We start from the raw sequence: 12,830 nt of genomic DNA, 5'->3' as shown, positions 1-12,830 counted from the left end.
AAATTTAGATTTTTTGCAAGAACTAACTTTGATGTTTTCGAACAACATAACCTACAAACGTCATACCAGCTAACAATACGGGCATATATATTAATTAAACGCGTAATGTGATTACAGATCTAATGTTTAGATTACAACATAATTAAACTTACCTTATGCTGATATTTGTAATGTTTCGCGATTATATCACGCCTGTAATTTTTCTATATCGCTCATTCACTATCCTTCTTTACTGTTATCTCCTTATTATTTCCTTATTTTTGTTTTACTTTTACGATACTACAATTTCACAACGCAATTTCACAGTCACACTTTGTAACACGATTTCAAATTCCGATTTCATTGTTATGTTTATGATATTGATTAATACTTAATTACATAATACGATACAGCTTAATCCCGTGCACACGATTGCCATATTTGACAATTACGTTGTCTCATTAGGCGTATCGAGACATCGAGATCCTGGACTCCCACCCGTTACGTGAAGCTTTCCTTTACGGTTTGTTTATGTCGCATGCGCACTATTTGCCTCAAGAGCAGCAGACGCTTGGTCACTCTTCCAGTCGTCGGGAAGCGTGCGGATGTTTTACATCTCTTGTGACTTGTTCGTGAAATTTGCCTCGAAACAAATATCAACAGTATTGAATTGCGTATGTTATCGTTGTCGTATTGATTCCTAGCCATCGTTTACCGGGAGGAAAGTGTGTCGTCGTTCGTATCGTGCGAAGTTTTCGGTGAATCAAACAACTCTCGTTTTGGCGCGAATACCGCGGATAACCTCACAATTGAACGCCAATTGTTTCGGCGCTAGTGAATTGAAAAGACGCTGAAATACGTGAAATGTGTTATTCTCGTACGAATGTGATCGAAAATGTGGCGAAATATTTGATTAATGTATTACGAATGTAGAGGTATCGCTTTTACATGTGTTTCCATTTAATATGGTCAATAATTGATAATACAATAAAAGTGCGAAGATTGACAATTTCTATGTAGATTGAAAGGTTATCGTTTTCAAATAATCGAAATAGATATTTATGGAATAATTCGTATATAGTAGTTTTTCGGTGTGAATGTTGTATTATTAATTTATGAAAAATAGGTCATTATATCGGACCACGAGGATATTTGTTATGTTAACTAAAGAAACTCGTTGACTCGAATTCGATAATATCCAGAAACGTGTGTGAATTGATGAAACTTTGCGTGTAATACCAAACTACGGCGGAAACTTCAGAGATTAGTACAACGTGAAAGGATTACAAGGATCGTTGTGTTGGAGCACTGTTCAACGCGTCAGTGGTAAGTCGTATTATGTTAAAATGTCTATTTATTTAACTAAAGAAAAGTATAAAATTGTTTGTCGTGTATCATGCTAGTTTAGTATATTTAACAGGATATATCGAAGATTTCCGTTTGTATGTAATTCCATTGACTTGTATCACGTTTTGTGTTTACGTTTTCTGTTTACGTTTTCTGTTTGCGTTTTCTTTTGTGTATCGGTAGGTTTTTAAGCACAAACGACTTTGTAATAAAGCACTTTCAATATACATACGTATGTATAAAACGTTCTTATTCATATACACAGGTATTCTTAATGGCATATCTTTAATTAACGAAAATCAAAGGATCGATATTTTATCGAAAAATATTGACCACGCGTTTAGAAAATATTCTACTATTCGACAAAACCGAAGAAAATTGTTATTCGGAAATTTCTCTGACCACGTCGAAGCAAACGTTTCAAACGAAATGTTCGTCCGTTTCATATCGCATTTACACTTAATGGATTTTCGATACCACGTGAAAACGCATCGCGGGTAAACGCCACTATTCCTCTTTATTCGTTTCTTCATAATTATCTCTTCAATTAATTAAACGCACGCAATTTCATATATGTATGTGTATACCTTTTTTCGTGAGGATATTAACGTGTCTACCGCGCACAAAGCATTTGTTTTTCAGCGACATGCGGAGCCATTTTATTTTTTTTCATACCTTCGGGTCATGTAGGTAGCGTTATTATCGTAGCTCAGCATAGGGGGGCCGGCTAATTGAAATTCGGATAATGGACGAATCGATGAACGCTACCGTTGCTTCGGGCGAGAACGTCGTTTTTGTCGACATCGTTACGCGGAATTTAATTTTCATGCCTCGCTAATGTTACCACGACATTCTGTGCACATCGGCCCGCCATGGTGTTTCTATCGGTCCGTCTGAAGGGTGTTTCGTGAATCACGCCCAAGTTCCTTCGCGTTACCTTAATTTCGCCAAATATCCACGGTAATTATTAGATTTTAGCGGTAATGACTTTTCATTGACAGTGATTGGCCGTTCACTAGGCGAGGTTAATTGATTCATTAAACGGGTAAGGTCGTCCCTAAAATCCTGAGGGATCGATGGCTTGCAGAGGTCTCGTTAGTGTTCTTAGCTTGTTTAGGTGCTGTGAATCATAGCCGAGTTCACGGATAACAATATTTATATACGTTCAATGTATACCAAGAGAAACTTTCTGTCTAAGGGCAATCTTATTTATTAAAGATCAGAATAGGGGTATTTTGGTTGGTTATTTTATCTTTATTGGTCGAATAAAAAGGTATTGATACAGTGAATAGAATTTACGGCTTTGCATGCAGAAAATCTCTAAATCTGTAGATAATACGATAACTATAATTACGTAATACCATGAGTTGGTATATTTAGCCGCGTTCAATGTTGTATTTACACAAATAACAAGAGCAGATTAAAATTATCGTTACTATATTCTGCATGCTGCAAAATTACTGATCATGTTGTAGATGCTTGCTCACGTTGTAGATATTTCGAACGAAGTGCAATACCAATAACATCAGTTTATTAATTAAATTGACAATCTGAATAATATTGTGTAACTGTATGACCAACAATTATTACGTAATAATATAATACAAATTCCTCGCTCTTTATTATACATCACTTTTTTTACTTCAATTATGATTTCAAAATAATATGTTATAAAGCACATATACATATATACCACGAAGAAACTTTACAATTTATTATACTACGTATTTCGAAACGAAACTTTTCGTATTAAGCAAGTTGCTTCTAATACATCAGTATAAATACTCCGATCAGTTGCATCGCTACTACACGACTATACATTGTGAAAACTGATACTCTGACAGAGTTTCTACCGGAGAAAAGCTTAGGTGTGTCGTGCATAAATCACCAGACAGTTTCCACTTAGATTCTACAATTTGGTTTTGTCCAGCAGCGGTGGCGTCGGCGTACGGTATTAACGATAGCTACACGATTAATTTCCAGGGTCGTGCTCGTGTGACACTCGAAATTCGCATACGCAAGCAACGTTTGCCAGTAGGGGTGTGAGGGGGAGGAGAGGGTGAGGGTCGATTTTGCAACAACGACTCAGCGCGTTTAGCGTCTTCCCGCGTGCCGGTGTAATAAAGAGCTTCATAATTTAAAGTGACCTGTCTAGATAGGGACTTATAAATTGTTTCGGCTGGCAGGGTGGTCAGCATTATCGCGTCATCGGAATTACGAATGCTAGCAGGCTTCCCGAACCTACTTTTGCCTCCACCTCCTCCTATACACACCCTTCGTGGAGTATGGCATCTTTATTGTTTTCCACGTAGTTATGGTATCATCCCTCGTGCGTGCATGGTATTCGAATGGAGGTCCGGATTCATTGCGAGGACCCGTTGGCTGTATTTCGAGTGAAACGTTGCGCGAGATAGCCATTTCAATAGATACTCCGTGCACCGCATACCGGTAATTAGAAGCAAATATTCATACGGGATGGGAGTTCATGAATAACGACTTTTGCTAGAAAACTTTCGGTGATCGATTTTAAGATTATATTTGCCAATGGGAGTATCGGCGATGTTCTAAATTTGACGATTTATAGAAATCGAATTATTTTCAGAATAATTTGGTGGAATTAATTTCAGAAGAATGACTTGTGCAAGAGCGTTCATTTAATAGATCTAATGTATTTCTGGTATAACATAATAAGATTATTTCATCCAGTTTAGGTTCCTGGGAATTTGGAAATATGTAAATGTAAAATGAAGCAGAACAGTGACGTGTTTGAAGCCTCGTTAAATCTCTTACGTCTTTTAATTTTGAAATAAATTTATTTTAATACAAAATGTAAACCGTTGGCTCTTATTTGAGTTATTACCGGGTAACATGAATATTCGATCCAAGTTGTGTTACATTAAACTACATTTGCATGAAATTTAAGTAGGTAGTTATAGTTTAGCGGATGAGAGGTATTATTATTCAAAATATATTGTATAGAATATACGTTTTCGCGAAATATTTAAACATCGATTGATGGATAGGTCATATACATGCATATTACATTCTTCATTCTAGAACCTTTAGTCCAGAGATGTGTTGCCTTATCCTATTCAAAAATTCATCCTGATAGTCCACCGACCGTTCTGTCAGAATTCAAATCGAAGGGATGATCGAGTTTTTAAATATGCATCGATCGTTCCGCCGTTTGGAGAGTTTTGGCGGAAGCAAAACGCGTCATATCGTAGACATCTTACGTTAGTAGTAAGCGATAAATTTTTCAGAGTTTTACGAGGCAGCAAGGAAGTATACGCGATTCATACAAGAGAAGCCGTTTATACGCAAGGAAAACACCTTAGGATACAAGATATATCGATGCACCTTTCGAGCGAATTGATGTATATTCTTCCTTCCTCACTATGTTTTCACTATTCTTTTTCACTTCTGTCTCTCTTTGTACCTTTTCAACTTTCGATACAGCTGTTTTCTCACTGTACGAAATTCACGGACTTATTTGATCGCTCACTTTCCTTTTGACGAAAATGTTCCTTTGAAGTGCGAAAATTTGTCTTCACCGTTACACAGAGGAAGATGCTGCTCGACTATAATTCCGTTACTAACCTCTCTGCTTTCATGAACATTTCTCGCACACCTATACACCCAGATACAGGCCATCGTGGAATAGAACAAACCCGACAAGCAGAAGATGTTAATACTTTCTTCTTCTTTTTCCGCCAACCATTTTTGTCAACAAAATTTTCCAGCTTTTTCGCGTCTAGGTTAAGAGTTTTCTATCTACAGTTACCAAAACGCGAAACTCCAGTCAAGGATCGCCTACTTTCGAACGTTTGCCGTTTTCTTCGATACAGAGATACAACGAAGAAGCAGGACTCCGAGCTCGTACGGCTTTTTCGTGCTTGCGAGTGTCTGCTGGAAGGGAAACGAGTTCCGCGAACTTAGGCGGAGAGGGATGCTTCAGTTTCCGCGTTGCGAAAAGTTCCTCGATCCCCGAGAGGTCCGGGAATCTGCGTTCTTAGCCCGAGACGTTTCCATTGAAAGCTTTCTTTTCGGGTCGCACCTGACGGATCGACTTATCGCAAGTTTCGCCGTTCCTTCTCCGTTCAATGCGGACGGAGGGATAAAATGGGTGGGCGCGAACGAGTTCGAGCTGGGGAAAAAAGGCAACGGGGTCTCGTGGAATACGAATTCTCCCGAATAAGAATAGGATCTGGATACTCAAGGTCGACAAGCAGCTAAGGGCGAGAAATAAAGTTAGTTAGAAACCGGCGAGAAGTAGCGAAATATTCCGGTGAGATTGGAAGAATTCCAGGAATACGGAAAAGCCACGAGACTTCCACTACCGTCGGTGAATAGATTAAAGATTAAAGAAGAGCTGCGAAGAGGATTTCGAGGTTTTATTAAATATTCAACTACTCCTGCGTTTATAACATAGATATTGGTTATAGAAAAACTGGAGGAAAAGTCTGTTATCTACGAACTTGCTGCCAGTCCTTTAGAAAATTGAAATTTAAGCTGCTCCTGTTGAAAGGCTTGAAGAAAGCTACAGTCGCTACCTTCGCCACGTTATTAATTGTACGTGTTCGATAATACGTAATATGTCTACGTTAAAGATAACAAATTCTACGAAACGTCGAATTTCCCAATATTTGAAGTAGAATTATTGATAGTCGTGTAAAAGTTAATTTGAGTTTGTTTTATTCAAGCACTCAATCGAGGTTGCATTTTAGAGCATACACATAATGCTAGAATGGAACACGGGTTAATATAATGTAAAATTGGTTAATTGAGTAACATTGTTTAATTTTGAAAGTGATATTGGCGAATCATCATGGCAAACATTTCAACAGGTTATCCTCAGGGATACCGACAGATTTAATGTACCTGCAGGAGATTAAAAAATTTCCATGTAATTTGCTATCTCCGTGTAACGAGGATATAGACAAAAGAAATGAAAAATTCACGTCATAAATAATCGTATCTTATAATTGCGAGTTCACTGTGCCGCAAACCAGTTCTTCATTTCATATTTTGTAGATACGAAATTCCATATAATTTGTTCCATTTCATGAAATTTCAGACTTCATTTTCAGAATGTGTCCAGCGAATGTACCATCCAAGAATATTGACACGAAGGATGTTCACATTGAGCTTTTCGTAACACGCGTGGAGACCTCAAAGGTCTCGGTAAAGGACCCTACACGTAACCTTACTCCTGTCGTAAAAATGCAAAGCGTTCCGTGCGAATAAAAAGCTTCCCCCGATCGGTGCGAAGCTCATGAAACTTTCAGAAGAAGCGACTATAGCGCCGCCAGGAGCATTGCGTACAGAATGCGTTCACGATGTATACCTTCTTCTCTCGCCATTTTTTCCTTTCTTCTCTTCCATTTCGTATCCGGCCGGAAGCGCGGGGTTTCCGCTGCAATGCGTTACGTGACTGCGTTCGTACTTTCCCAACCGACGATTTCACCCGAGTAGCTTTGCACTTCCTTGTGGCATTTCCTTTGAGAACTTAATTCTCCTTCACCGTGAGCTTTATTCTCGGGACCTTCGTTTAATAAATGATCGATTGTATTCAACAGGGAAAGTAAGTATGTAAAGATCTGCGAGACATTTTTCTTTGTTGGAACTTCGTCTCACGTTTAAACGTGGCGTGGTATTATTTTTCTTTCGATAAAATAATTCATAAGGCACTGTTTACCGTTCTTCTTTCACTAAGACTTATCGCCGAAAAGAATAGAAAATAATATCGTAAGTAATAAAGTAATTTCGTAAGAGGTAATTATTCCTGTGGAGAAAGGGGAAATAGAAAATAGAGATTCATCTTAGTTAACACCAATTTCAGATAGATAATGCGAAGTATTTTTTTTTTTTATGGATTTCTTCTTCTAACAAAATCTCTTTTCTCGGCGTTAGATAGATACGAGTGATTTAACACCATTTCTTTTCCATTTGCTTGGCTGATTTCTTATTTTCTTGAGACGAAGAAGAGTTATTCGGAGAATATGGATCACCGACATTAACTCTATTTCTTGAGATTCGTAAATCTCAGTCTATTATATAATAAATCTTATTTCGCCGAAAGAATGGCTATATTCTTCAATTTCTTGCGTCGAATTCAAGAAGCTCTGGACAAATGAAAAAGAACGCGTACAATGACAGAAATTGAAGCAGAAAGAAGAAGTTTCATTTCGATTGAAATATAAATTTCATCGGTCAATACAATTATTTAATGAAATATTTTTCCAATATTTTAAGTATCTCTTGACTCTACTAATTTAGTTTTTACCCTCTTTTAACGCTTCTCTGAACATCCGTACTTCTCCTTACAATTTTCTCCGATAGATTTGATCAAAGACATCCAGAAAGAGTTCTTCGCGTACAGTTGCTAGAAGCTCTCTTACCTCTTTTCAAAACTCTTCCAGCTAAAAAATGTAAAGAAAGGATACCTAAACACGAGGGGAATGATGATAATGGACATTACGTGTACTTTTTTAACTTGTTCCTCTTTGTACCTATTTTCTTTACTATTTTAAGATTAAAGTATCTCCCTCATTTTGAATCTGAATTCTTTCGTTATTATAAAACCTTTGAACAATTTAATTACTGTTAAATAGTGTAGGTATGATACTTTATTTTGACTTCTCTCTCTTTTACATTTCTCTTGAGTTTTTCGACTTCGTTTCTTTTTTCCTCCCCACGAAAAGAAACCTACCCCTGTACCTTGTAATCCACAAGGCAGAGATCTGCTTTTCTCGTTCGACGGATCTCCGAACGAGTTTCTTTTATTTCGTCGGTACTGTTACCGGAAATCACGATGCACGTGGACCGCCTTTCACAACGAGAAACGTGCCAGCCTTACCCTCCATGTTTGACAATTCGTCAGAGAAGGGGAGGGGTATACATCCGATAGTAACAGAGACCTTGCGTGCTAAATTCTTTCTTTTTGGTCGTTTCTTTCCTTCTTGTTACAGCTTGCCTCCGGATGACGAGGTTTCGTGACAGAGCGCTACGTGACGGTCTCTATACTCGTTTATTCGACCTAGCCGATCTTTCTGTTTCCTTATATCGCGAGGATACCGACGGAAACGCCAACGAGAAAGAACAAGCCCGATCAGAAATTGTTCCTTTAACTTCAGCCAATACGTGTTGTATTTTCGGTGAACCGACAGTTACAGTAATTGAAACTGTACGATACGAAGGCTACTAAATTACTCGAAGGCGTTCCGCTAATTTCATTCTTTTGCTCTGAAATCTGCCCATTTTTCACGAACTTGAGGTTGAAACATAAATCTGGATAAACTTGGCGATACATTCATCGAGATATCTACTTTCAATATTATAGCTGTAATAATATTGTATTTGAAATTGTTCCTTAATATCTTTATGTAGATTATTGCAAATTATTTTGTTGCAAATATCTGAGCCTAACTTAAAAGAAATACTGTCAGTATATATACACATGTTAATTGCAAAAGACCAAGCATTCATGACACATGTAATCGATAATAAACTTAATGACTTTAATTTTCTATTCGTCTTCCAAATCCATTAAAGCAAAAAGGCACGTCCTTTATTTCCCACCAATAAAAAACTTCCTATGTGTAAATAAATGGAATGTGATTGAGGGACAATTTCATTGTGGAGCAACAATTTCTTTTGAAGCTGGAATGGCCCACCGGTGGGGCTGAACGGGCCGATGCGTGGAGCTAAGGCAGTTAAGATGTTATCGTATTTCGCTGTGGCTAACTCAAGGGAATATCCTCCAGTACCCTTCTCGTCCTGTTTCCTTTCCCGTTTCTCTTAGTCCCGGCGAGCCGGTGCAGCCCCCACGAGCCGGCCAGTCCGATTCTTATCGATTTTGGCCTCGCCACCTCCAATCGCGATGGAGTTTCGCCTTTCTTTTCGCCTTGATACCCGTTTTCTTCCATTGCTTCCCAAATCGCATTGAATCTTCTTAATGGGCCGCTGTACTACGCATTAATGTCAGATGCATTGGTTTCCAAGTTTGACCTGGTTTCTGAAATATCGATGTCATCATTCAGAGTGTTTCACGATTCCTCGACGTCAAAAGTTATGGGGTTCTTCGCCGTGATTTATTGTTGCATAAGTTCGTATAATTATTCCATTATTCAAATATGAATATTATAATTTCTTTGCCATTTTTTCTTCATAACGAAAACTGTTTATTCGTTCGTTCGCTAAAGTTTGGCAATGATTGATAGCTAACGATCGTTTGACAGTGCCTTTAGCTAGTACCTTTCTTTATCGAATTTAATAATCAATTGTTGGTATCCAATCCATGTCTGGCACACCAAAACAAAAAGAGCATTACATTTACGTGGCGCACAGGGGACCTCTGCTATCTCGATGGCCCAAGACCTTTATCTTCGATCTTGCAAAGGCTCCACGAATTGATCTTTCACTCCGTGCTATTGTTATGTCTTTCGAATCTCCTTGATAGCCGAAGGGCGGATGTAGCGCTTAATACAGCGATCATTACTTTTAGCTTCTTCCGAGTTTCCTTAAGATCTTCACGGATATGGAGACTAATAGCTTTCCCGGATCGCTATAACTCCGGATTAAAACGGTGATTCTAGACGATCAGAATCGCGTCGATCGAAAGCTACACCCTCTAAAACTACACCCTTTGTCTTATCTTTCTATTTTTTATAAAAGACTTTCCTACGTATAATCTCGAGACGGTTTAATTCCCGTCAATCTTCTTCTTTCGTTTAGGTTTCGATAGATTTTGGTATAGAAGATTTAATGGCCAAATTTGATCAAAGACAACTATGGCCTGTCATTTGAATCATAAATCCGCACCCTCCGACGAGAATTTCGTTTTATCACCGAAGAAAATGGATGTCGCCGATTTAGCTTCCACTCCGCTACACATTTTTCTTACTTTTTCCGGTGTACGTATATTCGTATTTCTAGACTTAAATTTTACAGTCTTATTCCTTATACGATAGTTTTTCTACGATTTTTATTGCAGAAGATATTGTATTTGTAATATAGTATATAAATTATTAGACAATACTTTCGGTACTATTATCTGTTGATAAAGATTGTAGCAAAGATAAAGAGAAGCATAAAAGTATCTATTATTTTTACAGAAATAATTTCTTCTAAATAAGAAATCGACGAAAGATCAGTTATTAATCATTGCAAGTATAATATCTTTTCGTAATTATATTTATTTGAGGATTTTTCAGTTATTCTTCGTCTAAATAATCTTATACTCACAGCATACGGTGTTCGACATTGCACGAGTTGATTGATCAAATTAACAGCACGAACTTCTTTGTTCATATTAATTCGATGATTATAGAGACAATAGAGACGTAGGAAGACTTACACGCCCCTTCCTTTCTATGTATTTCTACGATGATTTAAGGGCTCAATGTTCATGATCAAAGGGCTTAGAGGGAAATCCTTTGTCTGCCGGCGCATGTGATTAAAGCAGTTCAACGATGTCTCGACATTCAGCCAATATAGCTTCAACTCCCCGTAGAGAATTTTCTAGCGGAAAATAACATGGTTTCTCGTTTCCTAAACGCAACTCTGATATCACAACTGACTAATCGATCAGAGAGGCCTTCTAACCGTTCTATTACGAATGAAAAGCTGTATATTTCTCTGAAACATTGAAACGTTATTGAAAATTCTGAGAACTTTCTATAAGCAGACCGGAGAAATTATTTTGAACCTTAATAGGAGTTACACACGGTTCGCGTTTGCGAGAGGTTTGTGTTTTATAACTTTAGGAGCCTTGGAAATTTATGTGATGGCAAAGGGGAAGTTGAAGTGGCGCGTAGAATTAGCGAATGGCGGGTGTAATTCCCGTGAGCGATTTAAGATGAAGGGAAATGAGTTTCCACCCCTTCGTTATTATTCACATGTAAATAATTAATATAAATTTAGGTTGCGAATATAGACTGCGTATTTCACGTTTATTTGCGTACACATAACTTCTTGGTAATTGGAACCTGGCTGACAGGATATTTCAAATATTAGTTACTTTAGTCAGGGCGAGTAAACTCTGGCAAAATTTGATTTGAACTGAAAAATTGATTATGAATTTGAATATTCATCTGGCTTGTATACGTCGAGTTAATCCTTGATATTCGTAGATATTTTATCTGCACGACTAACAGCCACTAGTTCGCTGACTCACTGGATCGATCTAGTCGTAAGTACAAAATAGGGAGAATGGGAAAGAAAGATATAACGATTAGCGCGCCGTAACCTAACGAGGAAACAATCCAGGAAGTAGAAAGGCGTGGTCAGATAAAATGGTCCCGATCCTCACTTTTACACAGGATTGGGCTTTCTAGTATCACTCGTCGTTCTTAATACCGACGATTAACACGAACCAACTGTTTGTATCTCTTTTTGTCTTTTTGTGCGACATTACTTTTATTCCAAACTCGACGTTAATCCTCTAAATTAAGACAATTATTCTTCAGACAATTTGTTATAGTTTTTATTTGCCTTTTTCGAAGGGTACAAACGTTTATAGCCATTACAAATAGCTTTCACGGTAACCAGTTGTTAAGATATTTGTGACAAATAAAACATGTACAATGCTTGAGAGACAATATCTTAAATTTGAGGAAAATGTAGCTAAAGTTCATCCATGATAGGAAAAATTGCATGCTTGTAAATACTAAAATATCTTACTCATAAAATTTGTACGTAGAAATACGTAATCATAAAGTTTGCAAATTAATACAATTGTGCAAATAAATCCAGATGTTATATTGTTTTTGAAAAAAGAAATGCATCTATAGCACTGTTTCATTGGGTTTTTCGTTACTATCAAGTGCATTACAAGTACAGAATGTTATAACTCTGCAAAGGCCAGTAAATCTTCGTTTTAATCGGAACATATTTTCAAGCATTTTCAGTACCTGATCGTTCAACCAAGAATCGATTTGCATGACGTTTTACCATTAAATTTTGTAATTGGAGTTCGATTCAGCTGGAAATATTTTTACATTTACGCGATTCGACGTTAATATGTCGTTGCAATTTCTGTTCCCTTTAAAGAGAGAAGATACAGCCCGGTAGATAGGGAAGATTAACGCAACGTCACAGATAAATCGAGTAAAAAGCGGAAATGAAAGTGCTCCACTTTACAACGAGTTAACAATTTGAGCTTCGTCGTCGCGCGAGGAAATACACTCGTTTAAAAATCTTTGATGCCTCCCGTGAAGGAAGAACTAGGTCGGTGCTTCGGGGCAAGAACCGAGGAGAATTAAGCTCTCGCCTCCTTTCGCGCCACCATTTTTCTACTCTCTTGGTCGTCCTCCGTTCGTATTCCTGTCTTGAACTCGTGTATACCTACAACATGCCTCGTGGCGTCCATTTTGCAGCAGAGTTTCGAATTTACATCGTCGTCTTCCGCTTTGTTCCCGATTTTAAACCTTTGCGTTTATTTTAAATGAAAAATAAAGGGATAACTGACGTTATAATGATAAGATTCGTAAAATTTTATGAAA

General features: G+C 37.6%; 1 protein-coding gene across 1 annotated transcript in view; it reads left to right on the top strand.

Annotated features, from left to right (window-relative positions):
* The first annotated feature begins 693 nt into the window (after positions 1-693).
* Sema2a (Semaphorin 2a) overlaps positions 694-12,830 on the top strand; it is a 558,354-nt gene continuing 546,217 nt past the window's right edge. Inside the window, exon 1 of the mRNA XM_069132504.1 lies at positions 694-1,305. The gene's annotated coding sequence lies outside the window, so the exon portion shown is untranslated. The remainder of the gene's footprint in view (positions 1,306-12,830) is intronic.

Source organism: Bombus flavifrons, chromosome 2 (genome assembly GCF_040668555.2).
Source record: "Bombus flavifrons isolate JBK064 chromosome 2, iyBomFlav1_principal, whole genome shotgun sequence".
Taxonomy (NCBI): domain Eukaryota; kingdom Metazoa; phylum Arthropoda; class Insecta; order Hymenoptera; family Apidae; genus Bombus; species Bombus flavifrons.
Note: the sequence above shows the minus strand (reverse complement) of the source record. Positions and strands in the feature narration are given on the sequence as shown.